Raw genomic sequence first — 20,854 nt, forward strand, 5'->3', positions numbered from 1 at the left:
TTTACACCACATCCCTGAGGCTATTGAGTGTTCCAGACCAGTTCATGTTGGCTAATACAGAATACCAGATGTCCCTGATGAGCAGATCTGGGAAACCATTTGGCAGTAGCTAGTAGAGAATATCATTAGGCACAATGGTGTTGCAGAATTTCTGCCCTTCTTTGGATTTTGTGCATTTCATATCCCCTCTGAAGGCTGGAGATCTGAGCCAACATCTGTCACTCCTGACTACCAGGCATTAGGATATTCCAGGAAGAAAGAATTCTGTTGCAAATACAAGAATGAAAATGGAGTAGTGAAGAATATAATGTCTGGCGCTTAAGTAGTTGTAATTAACTGCTTAGGAAAGGGACTCCTTTGATTCCAGACCGTTTTCCTGGGCTTATCCAGGGCTTTAATTCTCTCATTCTAACACAGGTAAGCAGGACAGAGATGAGGCTTAGGGCTCCCAAGAGCCAGCAGCTTCTGCAGCTGCCCTCCATTTCATTCCATTAACAATTCCCAAGTCATTCATATGTTCAAAGGTGCCTAGACTATGTTCCTCCCTTCCTTACTCAACTTTGCCTCTGTTTAGTCCCACTTTGTAGCATATATCCCACATGCTTCTGAGAAAACCGTAGATTATTTTACTTGTTCTATTTTCACCCAGACTTAACATTTCTTCAAATACTTTTATTAGAGGGTAGTCACAAATTTTCATTTTGTTGTAAAATAAAGCCAGATAAAGTAATCCAAATCCAGCAAGGCTCCAAAGAACATGTATTTTGACAGCTTCTACCAAAATGACTTAAGAGGGCTATGCTACTGGCAACTATAGTTTTCTCAAAATAGACCTCCACTGCAGTGCAACGTTACGCTGGAACAGTCAGCTATGGTGCAGTTGGCTTTTTTCCCCCCTTCCTTTTCCTGTACTTCATTGATGCCAAAGACAGTATAGCTAAATAACCTAATTTCTTACTTTTATTATGAAAATAAATATATAAATGATTAAAATGCATTCTAAGCTTGAAAATGAAAGCCTCTTACACCAGACATATCCAAATATGAGCCTTTAATGTCACTGGATTTTTTCCTTGAGGAAGGTGCTGGACTGTGTGTTCTGTTACACATGATGGTTTTCCAAAGCTAAAATTAACATTAGGATAGGCTTAAAAAATTAGCTGGAAGCTATTTTTGTGCCGTCCTTGGAAGCTGCATACTTGCTATTTTGTGTTGAGCAGTGAAATAAAATAAATCACTCTCATGAGTACTGATCTGGGTTATTTCGGTAGCATGCTCCACCACAGCAGGTGGTAAGTGTGCAGGTCATGAATGCTTTCTTTGTGGCTTTCAGTTGTTTTTTGTGGAGGAGGGACTGCAGATAGTGGTGGCTGTGTTGGGGTGGTCTCCATGTCACCCTACTGTGGCTGTGCCGTATTCTTGTAAAGCCAGAAGAGGGAGCACAAATTAAGACCTTGTTTCTAAGACGTGACTTAGCTCCATGAGGTGGATCCCAAGCCATGGAAATGCTGAGGTCACATGTGTAAAGTCAGGGTGCCTTGCTCTATTAGACTGCATGTGAATAAAGAATGAGAAATACGAGCCTGGTGTGGGCTCCAAAAGGGAGGAAGAGGGCTCAGTGGAGGAAGTGAAAAGACTAGGAAAAACTGTGCTTGGCATGAGGACTTTTAAAGCAAAAGCAAATTGTGGTTTGCTATTTAAAGTTAGCAAGTGTATTTGGTTTGTAAGATCAGGAGTGCTTTTCATGAATCAAGAAGAAATTTTTGTGTTGCTGTGCAGACCAGATATGTTGGATAGTTGATACTCATGCTTTCTACAGCTTTTTAAAATGTAGTTTATTAAATACAGCTGTTGTGTCTTATCATAGGTCCTGTAGCATGTTCCTAAGGTCTTTCTTGTTTTTTATAAGCACACTGATTTACAGGATTGCTAGTTTGCAAATATATAAAAATTTATATGTACTTTTACAAATTATGTATTTTTAATGGTAACTGCAAACATTGTGTGATGAGCAAAGGTAGTATTGAAACTAATCACTAATAGGAAGTATGTAAGGAGACTGAGGTGTTGATTAAATTTTACAAATTGGTCTCCTTGATGGCAATAGCTATTTTGGTTGCAAAGGCTTGTTGACAGATATGCAACTGCTTCCTACTCAAATTAGGAGACCTTTCAAGAGTATAGTCTTCTCCTGAGTGTTTTCTGAGACTTTGACTGCACTAGCTTGTTTGAGGAGTGTGATACAGGTGAATGGTATCTTGAAAAGAATAATTTAAAAAGCAAAGCTGCAGTCTTATTAGCCTCTTGCATTCTTTTTTTTTTTTTTCCGTATATTTGGTTTGTTTTGTTTTTCAGTTTATTGTTGGGATAGAACGCCAAATTTCATGTCTGCATCTATTTGCTTTATTAGTTTAGATGTGCCATTTCCAGCGTTATGCTCGTAGACTTAACAAGCTAATCTGGGAGACTAAAGCAGAACTGTCATTTTGAAGCTACTCAGCTGAAGTCTCTTTGAAATCAGTGTAGAAAGCTCCAAGACTATTTTTGTTCCCTTTTTAATTTTTAGAGAAGATGTATTGACGTGTTATATTACGCTGCTAGTGGTCCCTAGAAGAGCTGTTACAGAAACGTTGCCTCTTTAAAGCCCTCTAGAGGTTAGTCCCCAAATGGATATTATTTATATTTAGGGACTATACTGGTCTGAAGGCAGACTTGGGATGACTTCAGGCTGTCCCTTTTCTTGGGACAGTTGTTTATTAAACTGTATACTACTGAATTTGGTGAAAGTATTTTAGTGCTTAAGCGAGGAAAGATAGCCCATTAGAACTGTAGTCTGTGACAACATTGCATGATAAAACAAAAAGACAGCACTAAATTGGGAGTGCTAGCATAATTCCTCTCTCTTGATGCAGCTTGTTTACTGTCACTCACAGAACCTTCCAGGACTGTGGAGTATTTATCTGTGCTCTGCCCTATAAAAGCTGTGTTCCCACACTGTGGTCATCTCCTCTTCTTGTCTACTTGGGTTGCTCTGCCAGAGATCAAGGAGGAGGTGATTGAAGCCATTTCTTTTTGTTTGTTTTCTTTCCCCTTGAAGAAGACAGGCTATGAAAGGTCTGTGGTGAGGTGCCACTCCTCCCTCAGGATTCCTTTACGCAACGTCCTCATTGTATGAGCTCTTTGAAGTTCACATGTCAGGAAGCATTTGATCATCCCTATAGCAAGAAAGTGCTGAACTAATGACAGCAAACGCTGGTGAAACAGGTTAATTTCACATTCTTTAGCAAGCAAATTAAATGCATGATAAATCAGACTTGTCACACTGGCTGTGCTTGTGCTATACATAATTTTTTAGAGTAATGGAATTATCATAGAGTCATAGATTATGCTGAGTTAGAAGGGACCCATCAAGATCATCAAGTCCAGCTCCTGGCCCTGCACAGTCACACCACGTGCCTGAAAGCGTTGTTTGAATACTTCTTGAAATCTGTCAGGCTTTAAAAGCCTGTTCCAGTGCTCAACTGTCCTTCAGGTGAAAATCCTTTTCCTGACATCCAACCTAAACCTCCATCTCAGCTTTATGCCATCTCCTCAAAGCCTGACACTGGTCACAAGAGTGAAGAGATTGGTACCTGCCCCTCCGCTTCCCCTTATGAGGATGTTGAAGATCACAAGGAGGTCTCCCCTCAGGCTCCTCTTCTCCAGGCTGCACAGACTTCAGCTTCCCCTCATACGGCTTCCTGTCAAGGCTCTTCACCATCCTCATTGGTCCTCCTTCGGACACCCTCTAATAGCTTAATGCATTTTTTTATATTGTGGTGCACAGAAGTGCCCCCAGCACTTGAGGTGAGGCTGCCCCAGTGCAGAGCATAGCGGGACAATCACCTCCCTTGCCTGGCTGGTGATGCTGTGCCTGATGCCCCCGGGACACAGCTGGCTCTCCTGGCTGACTCATGTTCAAATTGCCATTGACCACAACCCCCATGTCCCTTTCCACAGCACTGCTCTTAGCCTCTAATTTCCTAGTCTATACACACAACCAGGGTTTCCCCATCCCAGGTGTGGAATCCAGCACTTTCCCTTGTTAAACTTCATATGGTTGGTGATTGCCCATCATTGCCTTTCATATGGTTGGTAATGGCCAATTTGTTGATGTCTCTCTGCAGGGGCTCTCTGCCCTACTTTTGGTTGGAAGGGACTGTTAAAAGTCATCTAGGCCAACCCCCCTGAAATGAGCAGGAACATGTTTAACTAGAACAGGTTGGTCAGAGCTCTGTCCAACCTGACCATGAAAGTGTCCTTGGATTTTGTCTTAGAAGATCCAGAAGACAGCTTTCAAGTTTGTGCAGCATGATGGTACCTTCAAAGTACTATCCTACAAGTAACTTCAGTTATGTAATAACATGTTTTGTTTATGAGAATTTATAGCTGTTGAGGTTCATTGGATTAGAAGGGATAATTGATGAGCTGCCAGCTTTAGAGTGAGCTTTGGCTCCCATCACATCACAATGCAGTTGCATCTCCAAATGCTTCTTGAGGGATCTTAAAGGAAAATCCTGGTGTTTCTCAAGCCAAAAGATAAGAATGATGCATTTTAGGGAGAACAGATTTTCTACATTCCTTCCCCCTTTTCTTTCCAGTGTTTTCTGAGAGAAGAGAGTTGCCCAGTCATCTTGGTCTTAAGGCATCCAAGTGAGGATTCTCTGAGGAGTAGTAGGTCATGTGAGTGATGCAACTGTTTGTTCAGCTCTGGGTATAGGAGCAAATCCTGTGAACATTTGTTGTCTCTGCTTGAATATATACTGCATTGAAAGTGTTCTGAAAGCTGACAAAACTGCTGACTGAACTATAAACTAGGAATGTACTGCCTGAACAGGGAAAAAAGGTGTGCAGTATTATATCTGGGCACTGTGTTCATGCTCTTTCCTGTCTTGATTTACTCTGTTTGTCCGCCAGCAACTTTGTACCTGCTTGTTTTGAGGGCCTCTGTTGATCACCTCATTTTTTTAAAAATGGCAGGTTCTTAGAATTTCTAAAGATCAGCATGTTCTAGTGTTGCAGCTTTTATGTTATGCTATATGTTGATAAAACAGTTCCTTCAGGGTGATGTGTTCTTGGAGCAAGTTAACGCAAAGTTTTTAAGTAGTTGCTGGATGTTGCCTTTCAGTAGCAGCTGAAGAAGGCACTGGTGCCTTTATGGCCCCAAATTACTCGAGGTAGTTGGGCTTTTATAATCAGTGCCAGAATTGGCTTTTGTGCCCTTTTTCTTTGGCCTCCACAGGTCAAAATGATTTGGTTATTTTATGCCATTTGAAAAATAATTATTTTCTTACTTAATTACTACAGTGAAACCAGCAGACTTGGAAGAATTTTCTAGAGAATGAGGATGCAGAAAGATGTGGTAAGATTTTGTAAACCTCATGCAGATCTCCTTTGCAGAGACAGATCTGGTAGGGTCTTGCATGGAAGGAAGGAATTGTTGTTCTCCTCAGCTGGTGCAGCTTGAAGCTGAAGAAGAGCTTTAATCTGTAGTCCTGCTTGCGGCATGTAAAGCAGCACTAGTATTTTATTTAAATTATTTTCCTGAGAATCTGCAGCATTGCTTTATTTTCATTCTCATCTTCACAGAAGAACAGCCAAGCTTATGTGTTCTAAATTTAAATTCTGTGTTTTCTCCAGCTCTGAGTTGAAAGTAGAATGTGTGCCTTAAGGATCCATTCTTTGCTTCTCAATCTTATTTTGTAGATTTAATAGCACTTAGTTAAAAATAATTCAGAACTTGCCTGGGAAAATAACTTGATGTTATGAAGAATCCAGGAGTCCACTGGAGATCTTGCTGAAAGAGCAACAAGGAAAGAGTACTAAGGGCAATAGGAAAGGCATTAATTAAGTGCATGCCGCAATCCTGTGGTTTATATGGATTAGTATTCAAAGCACAACTTGCAGTGCTTGGGTTTTTGTTGGTTTTATTTTCATCCTAAATATATCTAGTAGCAACATCAGCTATAAGCAGGTAGAAATTGGACTTAGGGACTGAATTAGTAGGAGAGCTAAGGAGGAAATTGCAAAGCAAGTGGAAATGATGAGGAGAAAGAGGAAAATGGGCAGTGGGAAGAAAAATGAAATCACTTATCCTTAGAAAGAGTACACCTGTTCTTGTCCCACTTGTACTTAAACTGGTGGCAAGTTCTGAAACCAACTGCTATAAATCACCTGAACTGCGAAGGTTATGAAAAATTGTTCCAATTTTTACGAACCTTGCTTGTGAGATCTCGCTTTGGAAGCATTCCTAGGCAGAGTACTGGTGAGATGTACTTGTTTGTACACATTTTTACTACCACTTTAAGAAGAAATGTTGGCAAGGCCTGAAAGAAGACTAATTACAGCTTTGCAGTGAGGGTCTTAATATGGTTGTGGATGACATTGCCTTTTGTTTTGGGAGCAAAAAATAGAAGTTAGTGTGAAGCAAGAAGCAAGGACTGCATTGTTAAAATGACTCTTAAATTATTACTTCAAGAATGTCACTTGCTGGTGATTCAGGATACAGTGATGACAGGGGAGGGTTATTCCAGATGGATGCAAAAGATTAAACAGTATGCAGAAGAAATGAGAGAAATAAATGTGTGTTTGGGAGAGAAATAGCAGGGACAGAATGAGTATTTAAAGAGAATGAGAGAAAAATCAACTGGTTCCTCAGTTTTGAGGCCAAGTTGGCACACCCTTGACTCATTAAATTGTTCTTTTGAATCTAGAAATTGGCTTTACGAATTGTCACCTCATCAAATAGCAGAGGGACCTTAAGAGATGGAGGTCAAGGCCAACAAATTATAAGCAGAAGCCCTAGCTGTTTTAGTTCTGCTCAGGCAGTGTAGCTTTAGTTGGAGACGTAATTAATCATCCTTGTGTTTGCTGATGTTTGTGTATATGCTGTATTTCCATTCTTATTTGGCATCAAGGAGCAGGATGGTCATTTAATCTTAGTGTATACAGAATCACTGAGTGGTTGAGGCTGGAAGGTACCTCTAGAGGCCATCAGGTCCAACACCCTTCTCAGGGCATGTCTGGTTGGGTTTACAATGTCTCCAAGGGCAGAGACTACACAAACTCTGTGGGAAACCTGAGCCAGTGTTCAACTGCCCTCATGGTAAGAAATATTTTCTTTAGTCAAATGAAATGTCCTGCATTTAAATTTGTGCCCATTTCTCCTTGTCCCATCAGTGGGCACCACTGAGGAAAGCCTGGCTCTGTCTTCTTTACTCTCCCTAGCAGGTATTTATACATGTTGATAAGCCTTCTCCTTTCCAGGCTGAGCAGTCCCAGCTATCTCAGCCTCTCTTTGTTTGTTGGATGCTCTTAATCATCTTTTGGACTTGCTCCAGCATGTCCATATCTCTATTGCACTGGGGAGCCAAGAGCTGGACCCAGTACTCCACAAGTACCTCCTCATTGGGGACATGATGCCCTCCCTCAACCTGCTGGTGTCACTCTTCCCAGTTTAGTTTGAATGTAGACAGTTCTGTAAACTGAAGTACTTTATGAGGCACTTGAGAGCTTTCAGGTCAGATTCATTGTGCCATCAGCCATGGATGCTGTGAGGGGGGGGTTTCCCTTGGGTTTGTCTCCCTGCTGCTCTCATGCTGTGTTGACTCCTCAGGTAGCTGAGAGAGGGCAGCAACTTGTAGTTGCAGCTTCTTGGTGTGCTCAGCTGCCTATGGGGAAATGGCAGGACTTGGATCTTTTCTTTGGAAAAGGGTTCTGGATGGTAGAGTGGAAGGAAGTCAGAGATCTGGGGGAGGTAAAGCACAGGTGACAGTACTGTGGAGGGAAGGACTTGCCTGACTTTGCCATTTTAAAATTCTAATGGCTTGTGAACTTATTTTGAGCAGTTTTGGCTGTTCTGTCTGTGAGCATATTTTTACTTGTTTCAGAGTAGTTGGAAAAGGCTTGAATAATGCTTATTCATTTGTGATTTATGCAGTACTGAGGCTTGCATCCAAAGACACATCCTATGAGTGTCCCTCTGGGCCAGGCTGGTCCATTAACTTGTAGTATATTTGCTATAGGCTTCTACTTTCCTTTTTTTTCTTATTCATAGCTGGTATGCTTTCCCTCTTAACTCCCATTTTCATTGGGACTATATTTTAGTTATTATTTTGATTTTCATTTTTATCGTTCAGAGTTCTGTTCCTTTGCTTTAAATCCTTCCCAGGAAAAAAAAAAAAGTACTCCCAGAATATAGTTGATAGATTTACAGAAGTTACCACTCAGGTTTACTTAGGATTTAAAGTTGGGTAAGAAATTTGTCCAAAATATTTTTGTTTACATCCGGAACAGAAAAATGCTTCTGCCCCTCCCCTCCTGGTTTACTGAAAGATCTGTGTATTTCATAGTTGGCAGATGCTTACATTGTGATACTGGCAATTTAAATCAGGGAAAGACATATGAGATTAATATTGGAAGCTAGATGTGGATTTTTAAAAAAAAATCTGTATACATTCTATAGGAACTACTAAACTTGTAAAATATCAGCTAACTTCTGAATGACACCACTTTTCAAAGGATGATATTTAAGAAATCCAGTATATCTCACTGGAAATTTAAGAAAACAGTTTATTGAGGTATGTACATTGGGATGAACATAGATTTTACTTTTCCTGTTGCAATCTGCCTTTGTGCTTTTCTTATAGTAATATTGGCAATTTAAAAAATAAATCGTAATTGCAGAAGAAAGCCTGTGATACTTCAGCTTCATCCTACAATACTTACAAGTACCTACAATACAAGTTTGTCAGTCTGAGTTAATCAGTTTTAAGATTTGTTCTCTGGCTCACAGTTGAAATGAGATAATAAAAGAGGAGTGTTTTGTTTTGCTGTAGTTGAGGTTCTTGTAAATTATATCAGAGTCTTAACTGTAAAAACAATCCTAATACTTCTAAATTAAGGTGTCACCTTAATGTAAAAAAATCTTGACCAAAAACTTGTGGAAGTGATGTGAGATCTGATAGCCTTGTTGAGGAACATACAGAAGAGTGCGGTTTTGGCTGCATTAACCATGCCATGGTAGAAATGAGCACAAATGCATTGGGAATGTGGTATAATAACCCATTTCTGCAGAAGATTTGTCTAATATACTAACAACATTTGTATCTAACACAAGGAACTCAGAGTGATTCAAAACAGAAGATCTCAGGCTGGTACATAATGAAGACTCTTCTTTTATCCAAAGGCAGGAAACATTTGGCAAAGGTTTTAAAGGCCAGAGTATAAAATATCTAGCACTTCTTTTCATAAATTAATTTTATTATGTCATGTTCTTACATCTTCAATTTTAGACTCTGTCTAAATATTAATTTTTTAAAAACTTTAAGAATCTTTTTTTCCAGTAAGGAAAAAATAGATTTGGAAGGGAAACTTGGAAGTGCTGTATGATAAGGATGTCAATTTTTTTTCCTACTAAGACATTTTCTGCAGTGCTTAGTGAAAACTAGAATTAATCTGAATGAGGATTGAGAAATTTCTGCATATGTTATGTCAAAATTGGCAAATAGAAATGCAGGCCAAAATGCTGACAGAGCAACTTTGTCTTATTTGAATAGACTTTTTTTCTTTTTTTTTCTTCATGTCATGCCTATATTTCTGTGTGTGGGGTGGGATAGTGCTCTAACAAAGATCAGCTGCTTAATATTTCACTTTGCCCACGTCTCCTCTGTTTCAGAGTCCCTGTATTCTTATTCTGCAGTGTGCACAGAACTGCTTGTTTCCCAAAGCTGCTCTGTGGCTCACTTATCATTGTATCTACATACTTAAAACTATCCTGAATTTATTTTGCACTGCTACTGTATGATTCAACAGGCTTTTATTATCTGTTTACAGAAGGGGGATTGAGATATGAAATAATTAACGCTAAATGAACTTCTAGGTTTTCATGTGTGATACCGGACACATAGATCTGATTTTTCATGGTGCTGTTCATTCATTTTTTGTAGTCCTCTCCAAATAATGAGAATAAACTTGTGGGGGGCAGGTTGGTTTGTGTGGTTTTTTTCGTTGTTGGTTGGGCTTTTTTTGTTTTTAATTTTAATTTTTTCCTCAATTCTGCTCTGAAATTTATTTAAAAATATTTGTAAAAAATATTTTTGAAACTACTTTTTTCCATTTTTGCAAATGTCAGAATCCTTCTTTCTGTCATAAATGGCTGTGTCAGTGTGGACATCTTTTCTGCTTAGCACTTGTGCAAGAAAAAGGCTCAATTCAGCAGCTGCAAAGGAGAAGCCCCATAGCTGTAGTTTGTAGACACTTTGGCTCAAGTGATTTGGAAGACCCTGCTTATTCTGTAGATCTAGATTTTTTTTTCTTTTTTAAACCTGTTCATCTGGGAAAAGCCAGCATTTTATACTCCTGTGTCTGTACAGTTATTGTGTATGTTTAGATATAGATACATGTATATAAAAATATATATATATATAGTTTATATATATTTCTTTTATCTAGGTGGTTGGTTTGTTTATGTTGTTAAAGACATCATCCACTATCTGGAATAGCAGTAATCTTTTCATGTGTTACATGTTGTATCTTAATGTCCAGAATTTCAGCAGTTGGCTGGTACCTTCTGTGTGTATGATTGAGACAGAAAATGTAGGAGTCTGGTGGACTTTGCAGCTACTCACAATTGCATCTTTTGACTCCAGGCTTGTCCCAGCTTTGTTTTATTTCCAGCTTCTATCACTGCTAGAATTCTTCTGTCCCCTCCTTGCCCATGAGCAGGTTTCTATTTCCCTGGCACTTCCACACTCCTTTTCCCTAACCCCCACTTGTGCTGGCTGCCATCTCAGCCCATCTCTCTGCCAGCGAGCTGCTGTTGCAGCACTGCAGGCTCAGTTCTTGTGCCATTTGCTGTAACAGCTTCTGGTCAAGAGGATGAACAACCAGAAGTGAAATCTGCCTCAGCTGCTTCAACTTGCAGGTGGAGCACCCTCCATGGCCCTCTGGGACCAGTCCTGGCTTTCTTCGATGGATGGAAGCATGTAAAGAAGGGTATGAGAGCTCCCTTCATTTGCGGTCAGGAGAAAAGAGGGTGCTGCAGGCCTCCCCAAAAGGATGCCTGTCAGTAAGAATCTTCCCTGCCAAGTCTTTTTTTGTTTTAAAAGTGCTGTCTACTTGACTACATTTTCAGGAGAATAGCAGACACACTGGTTCAGACCAAGGAGAGTGGTTAGACAACTTAAAAAAAACTTTATTTAGCTTAGATAGGATTAAAAGTCTGTATACTAAGCTGTGTGCAGTGAAATGCTGTAGTACTTGCTGGGAAGGGAGAGGAGTATGGAAAAGCATGAAAATATTCCTAGCTTTCAAAAATCAGCTCTGGAAGCAGAGATATGGTAAGGATGGTGAGGAGCCTGTTGTGTTTTGATGTATGATGGAAATCTGCAGTTAAATACAGACTCTGTTAAACATGAACAAAAGCAGCATGGACCCTTCCTGCTTGTGGCCCTCTCCCCCCTTCCCCCTCTGCCCTTTTTTTCCCTCTCCTTTCTGAGAAGCAAATATTTGAATGTTGATGGGATATGGCAGTAACTGGCCAGACCATAGTGATATGACTGACAAAATATATAAGATGATTCTGTGGCACTTTCAGGCCATCTCTTGTTTTCTGTTTCCATGAATATCTCAGATTCTGGAAGAGTGGTAATGTAGAATTAGCATTTCCCAATCAATGAATAACTATAACAGAAATTCCCTGTTGATTTCGACAGCTGATTCCTTCTTTTTAAGGAATCTGCATTTGTAGCTTTAGAATATTGAGTTACTAAGGTTGGAAAAGGCCCCTAAGATCACTAAGTCCAACTTTTGACTGAATACCACCTTGTCAAATAGACCATATACTACTAAGTGCCACGTCCAGTTGTTTCTTGAACACTTCCAGGGGTGCCCACATCTTTGGGCAGTCCATTTCAATGCTTTCTTCATTCTTTCAGCGAAGAAATCCTTCCTGAAAATTACTTCTAGTACCATATTGCTAGAAGCAGGACTATGGTGATTTACTATCTCTGATGTTTTTGCAGTATAAAGAAATACGATTTAAAAGCATGCTTCTGAATTACTTGGGAATATTCGTTGAATACAACAGTTATCAGTAGTATCCTTTATAGAACAAAACTTAGTGAAGGCATTTGGCTTTGAGTTAGGTGGCCATGGTACTTAATTGTAGCCATCACTGTATTCCTCTCACTGGGTTAGGAAACTGTACCTGTTACTAGAAAAATATTGCAGCACATACAGCGATTGTTGTGTTTTCATACATGTTTGAAAGCAAATTGAAATTGAATACTGCAATCATTCAGTTTTATTCACAGAAGCGGGTTTTATCTTTTATTGCATAAGTATCCACAGATCAGAGTATGTGCTGTGACCTTTTGGGGTTATTTATCTTCTTTCTTGTGTGCACTAGATCTTGTGTGCTTTAATCTGTGTTTGCTGAGAAGCAGCCAAATTGCCCCTTCTGTAGCAATCTCTCTTTTGTGTGTGCATGTGTTTGTGTAATCCATGTTCTGATTGATGTATTAAAGGTTTTGTAGAAAAAAATATGAGTCATCTGTATAAGTATTTACTTATGAATCACATTTTATGGTATATTTATTAAATATTTTTTAAGACCTTGTGGACACTCAGATGCTATATATAAGAATGTTTACTTAATTGTTTAAATGTGCTTTAGCATGTTAGAGGTGGGTGAGATGTGGTGCCTTCTTCATGTATATGTTCCATCAGTCTGTTAATCTGAGGCTTTCAGATCCAACCATATAAAGCATTGACAAATTGATAGAGATTAAATAAATCTGATTTTTCTTGTGTGTGTAAGTAAGTCTGAAGGACTGAGGAATAAATAGCAAGTTGCTTGGGATAGATGAAAAGTCTTTTCAAACGCTGGAATAAATAACTGTTTCTGATATGAGATCTGATTATGGACCAGAGCATTGAATGACAAAAACCCCATTGACTTCAGCATCCCTAGGGCTTACATGAATGAAGTCAAGGCCAAGACCTGATGACAGAAAAAGTGGGTCCAAATTGTGCTTTCAGATCTTCAGTAGTGGTGCAAAATCTGAAGTTCACAATTAAAAAATTCCATGAGACAGACTTCTTTCCATGTTTACATTATTAGCTGTTTTAAAACTGTGTTGTGCTTAAGGTTGCACACTCTGCTGTCTCTCCCCATAACACTAGTGGCAAAAAAATGGACAATTTTATCCTGAGTTTGTGAAATATTTGCCTAGGCATTTTTGAAGCCTGTATTGCTGGTGTACAGCTGTCAGGAAGGAAAGATAGCAAGACAGACCAGTATATTAGTTTATGCCGAATTATTTCAAAGTGTAGTCCAGTTGTTAGTTAAGATTTTGTATGAAATTTTTCCAAGAGGCAGAATGTTTTATTCTTCGTTAAAATATAATAAAAAAGTATAGTTTAAGAACTATTGAAATTAGCCAAATTCTTTACTGTATAGGTATGCATATGTATATGATTTTTCCTCCTTCCCCTTATTTATAGTGGATTTATAGAATTTTCCTCATTGGTATAGTTTGTTATGCTAGAAGCCTGAGGTAGAATCACAGCCCTTTTTCATCATGCTGCACAAATAAATTCATATTTATAATGAGGTCAAACAAAATTCAGTAGACTAAAATATTGATACAAGAACCTGAGTGTCGTTGGGAACAACAGTACTTTTTGCCTAGAATCTTTGCGTCTCTGATCCCTCATAGCATGTTCCTTTTTTTCCCCCATGGCTTTCTCAACCTCTGATCTTGTGCAGATTGTGTGAGGATGTACTTGAGCTAAGTGCAGACTGTGAAAACAGTGTAGAGTTTTGGGCTGATATATTGATGTGGGCAAGGCACTGGGATTTTAGAAAGATGTTAGTTTAAGGGAAGGAAAGTTTAAGGATAATAAGAAGTCTAAGAAAAGTGACCTTTTGAGAAGTGTGAACAAATCACGCTTTATTTACTGATGGGAGAAACAAATTTTTGTAAATGTAAAAGACTGATGCTAGGTGAGAAGCAATAATATGCTTTCTGTTCATAAGGGATAGGACAAGAATTTTAATGTACTGCTAAAAAATGTGGGTTAGATACTGGAAAAAAAGAAAGACAAAGAGAAAACAGATAAAGAATACTTTTGAACGGCAGGAATCGTGAGCTCTGGAGTAGATTATGTGGAGATTCTGAGGAACAGATTGGAAAACTCTCTGTCTGGATTACGTTGGAATGGGGCTTGGGCTATCTGATCTCTTCAGGTCCTCCTTTGTGCCTTTTTTTCCCCATTGGTGGTTTTGTTGTTGTTGCATTTGTTGTTTTTAGGTAAGGACTTGCGTTCCGTAGGGATCCATACCCTATAATATGAATATACGATAGTCTGAAGTTCCCATTTTTATTTACAATAACATTTTGCAGGCCAGTAAGCCCTGCTGTCCAATGGATGTGTGTATTTTGGTATTTATGATCTCCAAATTAAGATAATCTTTGTTCAGTTCCTGTTTCTGTATGCTAGAGGAGTAGCTGTATGCCTAATGAAATAGTTTCCTACAAAGCAATCAAGAAACAATTTTGCTTCAGAGGCCAGTTCTGCTTCTTCACTTAATCTCTTTTCAGATGCACCCTTGGAGTACAGGTAGTGTTAAGGAGGAGATGAATATCTGGAAAATGGAAATGTAGGGGCATGAGATGCATTTACATTCAGTCTGGGAATATACTTGCCGTCTGTGAGTCAGCAGTGTCAAACAACGATGCGGCAGAAAAGAAAACGATAGAAAGGACAGAAGTGACAAAATGAGTGCAAATTATGTAATCAATGTTTCTCTTTTTATCAAAATAGTTATTTCAAACCTAAATGAGCTTTTCCAGCTAGTGGTAACGTTTTGAAGTATTACAGTGATAAGCATTCATTGGATTTTGTTAGTATTGATATAGTGTTAATTTTCAGTAATGCTGTGTTAATATCTAGATGACATTTATCACAGCTACTAAGTAGTATAACTACTGAAAAAGGTTAATTTTTTTTTTTAAGATATGCATGAAAAGAAAAGCCTTTTTGTTATGAAATGAGATCGTATTGGGGAAATGTGTTATTGTTACCAGATGGAGATGCCGTGTTTCCATGTAGAAGGGTTGGGTGACTTAAAACAAATGGGGAATCTCTTTCTAATGTTGCTGTGTGATCCTGTGTGGTTTATTATTACTAATTTACTTATCTTGGCACTGATTCATATGCCCTAGTAATTTTAAGGTCTTGCAGGACCACATCATATGGGTTAAACTCCGTAAAATACAGGCTTTTTCTGAATTTACACAGGTACTTTTCTATTAGGCTGGTACTTATAATGGAGTGCAGCTTCTGGAAGTGTTTGGTCTTCATTTACAGACGTGGAAGATGCATTGCACTTTAACTTCATCAGTAGTTAATGATCCTCATTGCTGAAAAATGTAATTAAGCTCTATTTCTAATATGAATTTGTCTGGCTTCAGTTTCCAGGCATTGCCTCTGGTTTCTTCTTCAAAGCTCCAATGCTTTATTCTCAGTGAGATGTTATACTCTCTAATGAAGTCACCTTTCAATACTGTAGTTCTAAACTAATCAGACATCTCTTTAACTCTTGCTGTAAGGCATTTTCTCTACTCCTTTGTTGTTACTGTGTCGATATGAATTGTTTTGGTTGTATTTTTATTAAAAGGTTTAAAAGAGAACTGCGCATACACTGTTAACGTCTGCCTGGCCAGTGCAATACAACATACTAAAATCAATACTCTTTGTTGTTTTCCTATTGATTTATCAAAAGATTGCTCTGTACTTCTTCATTTCTATGTCATCATCCTAGGAGATCAGATTCACCTACTAGCTCACTAGGAATTTTTTGTAGATGTTACTCTTCAAAACATTAATAGAGTTCTGTGTAATAGGTTAGATTATTTTATGCCCAGCTGTAAACTTTAGATTATTTCCCTGGTCCCTCTGCCAGTGGTGACTTGTATTAACAGCAAGCCTTTGTTTTCTGGATCTTTAGTGAACTGTTAAATAGCAAAGGGCTAAGAACTGTTCTTGGTGGGTCCTAGTTAGTTACAATTTTATGTGAAATAATGTCTTTTTAAAATTTAGTTTTATTATGTTTTTAAATTACTTGATTTTTAAATCAAAATAATGAATGGTTAAAACATCTGTCCACTCCTTTCACATTTAGTATTACATTCACCATTTTTTAGCTGTTGACTTTTTTAGCTGTAGATTGTAGCAGAGCCACTAAGATGATCAGAGGGCTGGAGCACCTCTCATATGAAGACAGGATGAGAGATTTGGGGCTGTTCAGCCTGAAGAAGAGAAGGGTCCACTGAGACTTTACAGCACCTTCCAGTATCTAAAGGGGGCTGGAGAGGGATTTTTTTACGAGGGCCTGAAGTGACAGGACATGGGGGAATGGCCTTAAACTGAAGGAGGGCCGGTTTAGATTAGATATTAGGAAGAAGTTCTTTACTGTGAGGGTGGTAGAGTTGCTCAGAGAGATTGTGGACTCCTCAACCCTGTAAGTAAAGACCAGGCTGGATGGGGCTCTGAGTAACCTACTCTAATGAAAGGTGTCCCTGACCAAAGGTGATTTTTAAGGTCCCTCCTTCCAACCCAAATCATTCTACATTTCTGTGAGTTCCTGTGTACATATATTAATTTTAATGCTGGCAGACATATATTTGGATATATTAATATAAATATTTAAGAATGTAGTAACTTTATATCTGAAACTGGTTTCTCAAAACTAAGTTTAATAAAGAAATCCTCCGTTTCAGTGATGCTCAGAGCAAAATTTCCTTTGACTTCTGTGAGGTCCATACTGTACATATCTGGGCTTATGTATGTGAAGCCTGTATATTTGGAGACTCTAAATAGCATATATATCCAGTTTTGTTTCAACTTAATAATTTAATTTATTGAACAGTTTATTCAAATACTAATCTAGAAAAATAATAGACCTCTGCCTGTCATGCTGGCCAACTAATTGTGTCTTAAGAAATATTTTGCCTTGTTCAGTGTTTGAATGTGATACCTGAAAGGGGAAGACTTTGGAAAAACGTTTGGCTTTCCTTTCTGTGCTGAAAGCTACCTTGTCAGTTCTCCTGTGGTTAGAGAACAAATGCATGTAGGTGTGGGCAAGAGCAAACGGGGTTGTGTTTGCAATGACCAATAGAAGGGCATTCTCGGTGGGGTCTGGAACTTACTGTCAGTGCCTACTTGGGTGCTACAGTCCCTAAAAAGTGGGACTTGGCAAGTTGATTCCAGGCAAAGTCATGCCTGTACTGCCATTGGGGTTCAGTTCTTGCAAAGGACAGCTTGGTGTTCCCAATGGAGCAGCTGGGGAGATGGATGACACCAGGGATGCTGCCTGCCCTTCACAGGAGGCGAAGGAAGTGTGGCAGGAGTCACTGCTGTGCTTCTCTTTTTGGATTGATGCTGGCTACTGCTATGAGTTCCTTGTACAGAAGGTAGATATTTAAGTCATGCCACTCTCCCTTAAATGCCTTTGCCTGCAGAAAACAGGTAGAATAGGAAAAAAAAACCCCAAACCTAACTTCTTCACTTGGTGTTGCAACTTTGGCCATGCTTGTTCTTGGGATGACACTGGTTCCATTTGCACCTACAGCTCAGCTTTCACACTGTATTTTCTGCTCTTCCTAACATTTGGACATAAGTAGTGTGCTAGTAACATAGAGCAGCACATGAATATTAAGAATTTGGAAGCACAAGTGAACATCAGTATAAAATGAAAGCCACCAGAAACATTTGGCTTGCAATTTTTTGTTATAGTTATCACTTTACGTTGCCCCCACTGTTAAGTGTATTGAAATGTGTTACCCAGTTTAGCATTTGATTTATGTGAAAGACTATTAGCCTCAGGCTGAGCTGCAGCTTGCTGCTGGAGATGTGGTCTCTAAATGCCTGTGTTTAGGTCATTCTTATGTATACTGAAAAAGCCCAGGGAATGAGAAACCTTCCCTATTGTCTCAGAGTAACTTTCACTCTGTGTTTCTCCTCCCACCCTGTGATAAATTACCCTGGATTATTTTGTTGCGGTATGGGTTTCTTTTTGGGCTTTTTGGTTGTGGGGTTGTTTTTTTTAAATTATTTTTTTATTTATTTAAAAACTTTTGTGACATCATGATCTGTGATATCTGGAGGATAAAAAAAATACCCTTTTCCAGTTGAGAGTAAAAAGTGTAATTCATGTAATGCGATGCTATTCATAAACTTAAACAGAAAGCTCTGTTAGCCAGTTGTTTATAAACTCTGACATTAGAATTGTGTTTAAATCTTATTTCTCAGGTAATTATGATGCCAAACTGACTTCCAAAGCTCAGGCTTTCTGCATAGTATGCACAAAATATCAGAGAATAATATTTATTATGTTTGTGGGCCCAGAGGGGGAAGAAAGGTGCCAAGGAAATGTAGTGAAGGCTGTCTAAATTATTTCAACGGTTGAAGGATGAGGGAACATTTTAATCTTAGAGGCTGTAGGAGTTTGGGAGGAGTGTTTCTGGGAGGAGAGTAAGTATAGACTGAGATTTGTAGTGATTCAGAATTTGTTAGTAAAAGCCATGTGGAGAAATTGCTAATTTTGGGCTGATAGGTCATCTCTGGCTGTTCTTTACAATCTGACAAACTTGTTTCCTGCTAATTGTACATGTTCCAATTATGTTCGAAGGAAATTTAATTGGAGTCAGTTTAGAAATCGCATCCAGTAAGGAAGAGTTTGGGAATACAGAGGTTTAAAATTTATGTGTAGCAGCAAAAGATAAATCAGGGAATGTGACTCTCTCCAGGCTCTGCTGAACTCTGTATATCTGAAATCCTGTGTGTCTTCTCTGGGCATCAGGAGGCATGCGTGTATTTTTTTTTTCTATTTTTTCCAATTTGCAAATTCCTCTGGAGTTCAGCTGACTTAAATTGGTTACACTGCCATGGTGCCAGGAAGGCTTTCAGGGTTGTACAGGTGCTTGCTGTGTTTGAGAGGTGATCCAGAAGGAGACTCAGGTTGACTTTTGGATGACTTGTGTGTTTATGGGAGGAGATTTTTAGAGGAAAAAAACATTATTTGCATCAGGTCTCTTTGTAAATCTTCTAAAAATGGTTTGTCAGAAGAGTTGTATCTCTCATATGGTTTCAGCAGTCTGGGTGCTCAGGTGTTCTGTCCTGTTTAGAAAGGAAAGCACAAGCCAGCTTTGTAGAGGTCTGACAGAGGTGCAGGATACCATTTCTATGCTGAGTAGGAGTTGGTTTACTTTTATTAATGTAAAGGAAAGCATCTTTAAATGCACTGCTTGAATTCTCTGCCTTGGCTTTTGATTTTTACAAGATCGGTTAAAAATTGATGACAGTAGGTTATTTAAACTCCCTTGGCTTAATGCCTTTTTCAGCAGTCACCACCCATTAGCCAGAAGGCATAGGAGTGTCTTTGCTTACCTAACCTGCTACAGTGCTCTGCTGGTTTTGGCTGGCTGGGTAGAGTTAATTTTCTTTACAGTGCTGGTATGGGGATGTGATTTGGATTTGTGCTGAACACAGGGTTGATAATATGGAGGTGTTTTTGGTATTGCTGAGCAGTGCTTGTGCAGAGTCAAGGCCTTTTCTGACCCTTTACAAGTTCCAAAGGGATATTCCATATCATTTGACCTCATCCTCAGTATATAGAGTGGGTGGAAGGAGGAGGTAGAAGGTTGTTTGGAGTGATGGTGTTTATTTTCCCAAGTCACCATTACATGTGATGAGGCCCTGCTCTCCTGGAGACGCCTGATCATGGGAAGCAGTGAATTACTTCTTGGTTTTGCTATCTTGTGTGCATGGCTTTTGCTTTCCCTATTAAACTTTCTTTATCTCAGCCCACAGTTCTCTTTCACTCTTCCAGCTCTCTCCCTGATCCTGTTGGTGAGGCAGTGAGTGAGTGGCTGTGTGGGGCTTGGCTGCTGGCTGGGGTTAAACCACGACAAATGCTGAAGATTAAATCAGAGGCGAACAACCCAAGTGCTGTGATAAACTGGCTCCTGGTAGAACAGGAGTTTGTGTGCCCCTAGAGGATGGTGACTTCAGTCTGGGCAGTCTTGCCTCTTGGAGAAGGTAAATGTCACCAGCTGGCCCATCTGTAGTCTTCCCAAACTATAGGAAGTTGGTAGCAGGTTCATCTCAAGCTGTGGTTCACAGTTCCTTCCTCTGAATGGCACATGGTGAGGATGGGGAACAGTCTATCACAATACGCTCTTTGGAATATGGTTTGAAATTACTGAGCCATCATTTAAATCTCCCTGAAGCCAAGTGTAGAGCTTCATAGTTATGCAATTTTCTCTTTATATAAGTTCTTTGCTTTCTCATTTCCCCTTCCTCCTTGTAAACAAAATAGAGAATGATGAACACAATTGAAAGAAATGCGCTTTGGGAAATGGAAAGCGGGAGAAGTAGACAGAAATCTATTTTAAACCCATCAGTATTATAACTGAAACAATGGAGTAAAATGTTAACTTGTTTTAGCAAAACATTGTCCTAAGTTGGCTGCTTACCCAAGAGCTGAATAAGGAACTACCCTTTCTAGACAGTAAGTCATCTAATTGGACAGACTTATATGACATCCTGATTTTAGCTGATACATTGGATATGCAATTATACTTTACTTCAGGATTTAAATATCATATATGAAGAAGACATTTGTTTTGATGCTGTGTAATGCAGTGATTTGCATGGTCTGCTTCCTTCATTGCTACTTCTTTACCTGTTCTTTGCTGAGATATAAACCCTCAGGTTTTACTTCTATTCATTTAAAAACATGAGACTT

At 39.0% G+C, this 20,854-nt stretch overlaps 1 protein-coding gene and 1 long non-coding RNA gene across 6 annotated transcripts in view; both read left to right on the forward strand.

The window, feature by feature from the left end:
* FRMPD4 (FERM and PDZ domain containing 4) overlaps window positions 1-20,854 on the forward strand; it is a 342,726-nt gene that overhangs the window by 54,739 nt on the left and 267,133 nt on the right. The window lies entirely within an intron of this gene.
* On the forward strand, window positions 12,509-20,016 carry LOC116440191. Its single transcript, XR_004238453.1, has 3 exons — window positions 12,509-12,522; window positions 15,938-15,943; window positions 19,937-20,016. It is a non-coding gene; the product is annotated as an uncharacterized LOC116440191 (long non-coding RNA).

Source organism: Corvus moneduloides, chromosome 2 (assembly GCF_009650955.1).
Source record: "Corvus moneduloides isolate bCorMon1 chromosome 2, bCorMon1.pri, whole genome shotgun sequence".
Classification (NCBI taxonomy): Eukaryota; Metazoa; Chordata; class Aves; order Passeriformes; family Corvidae; genus Corvus; species Corvus moneduloides.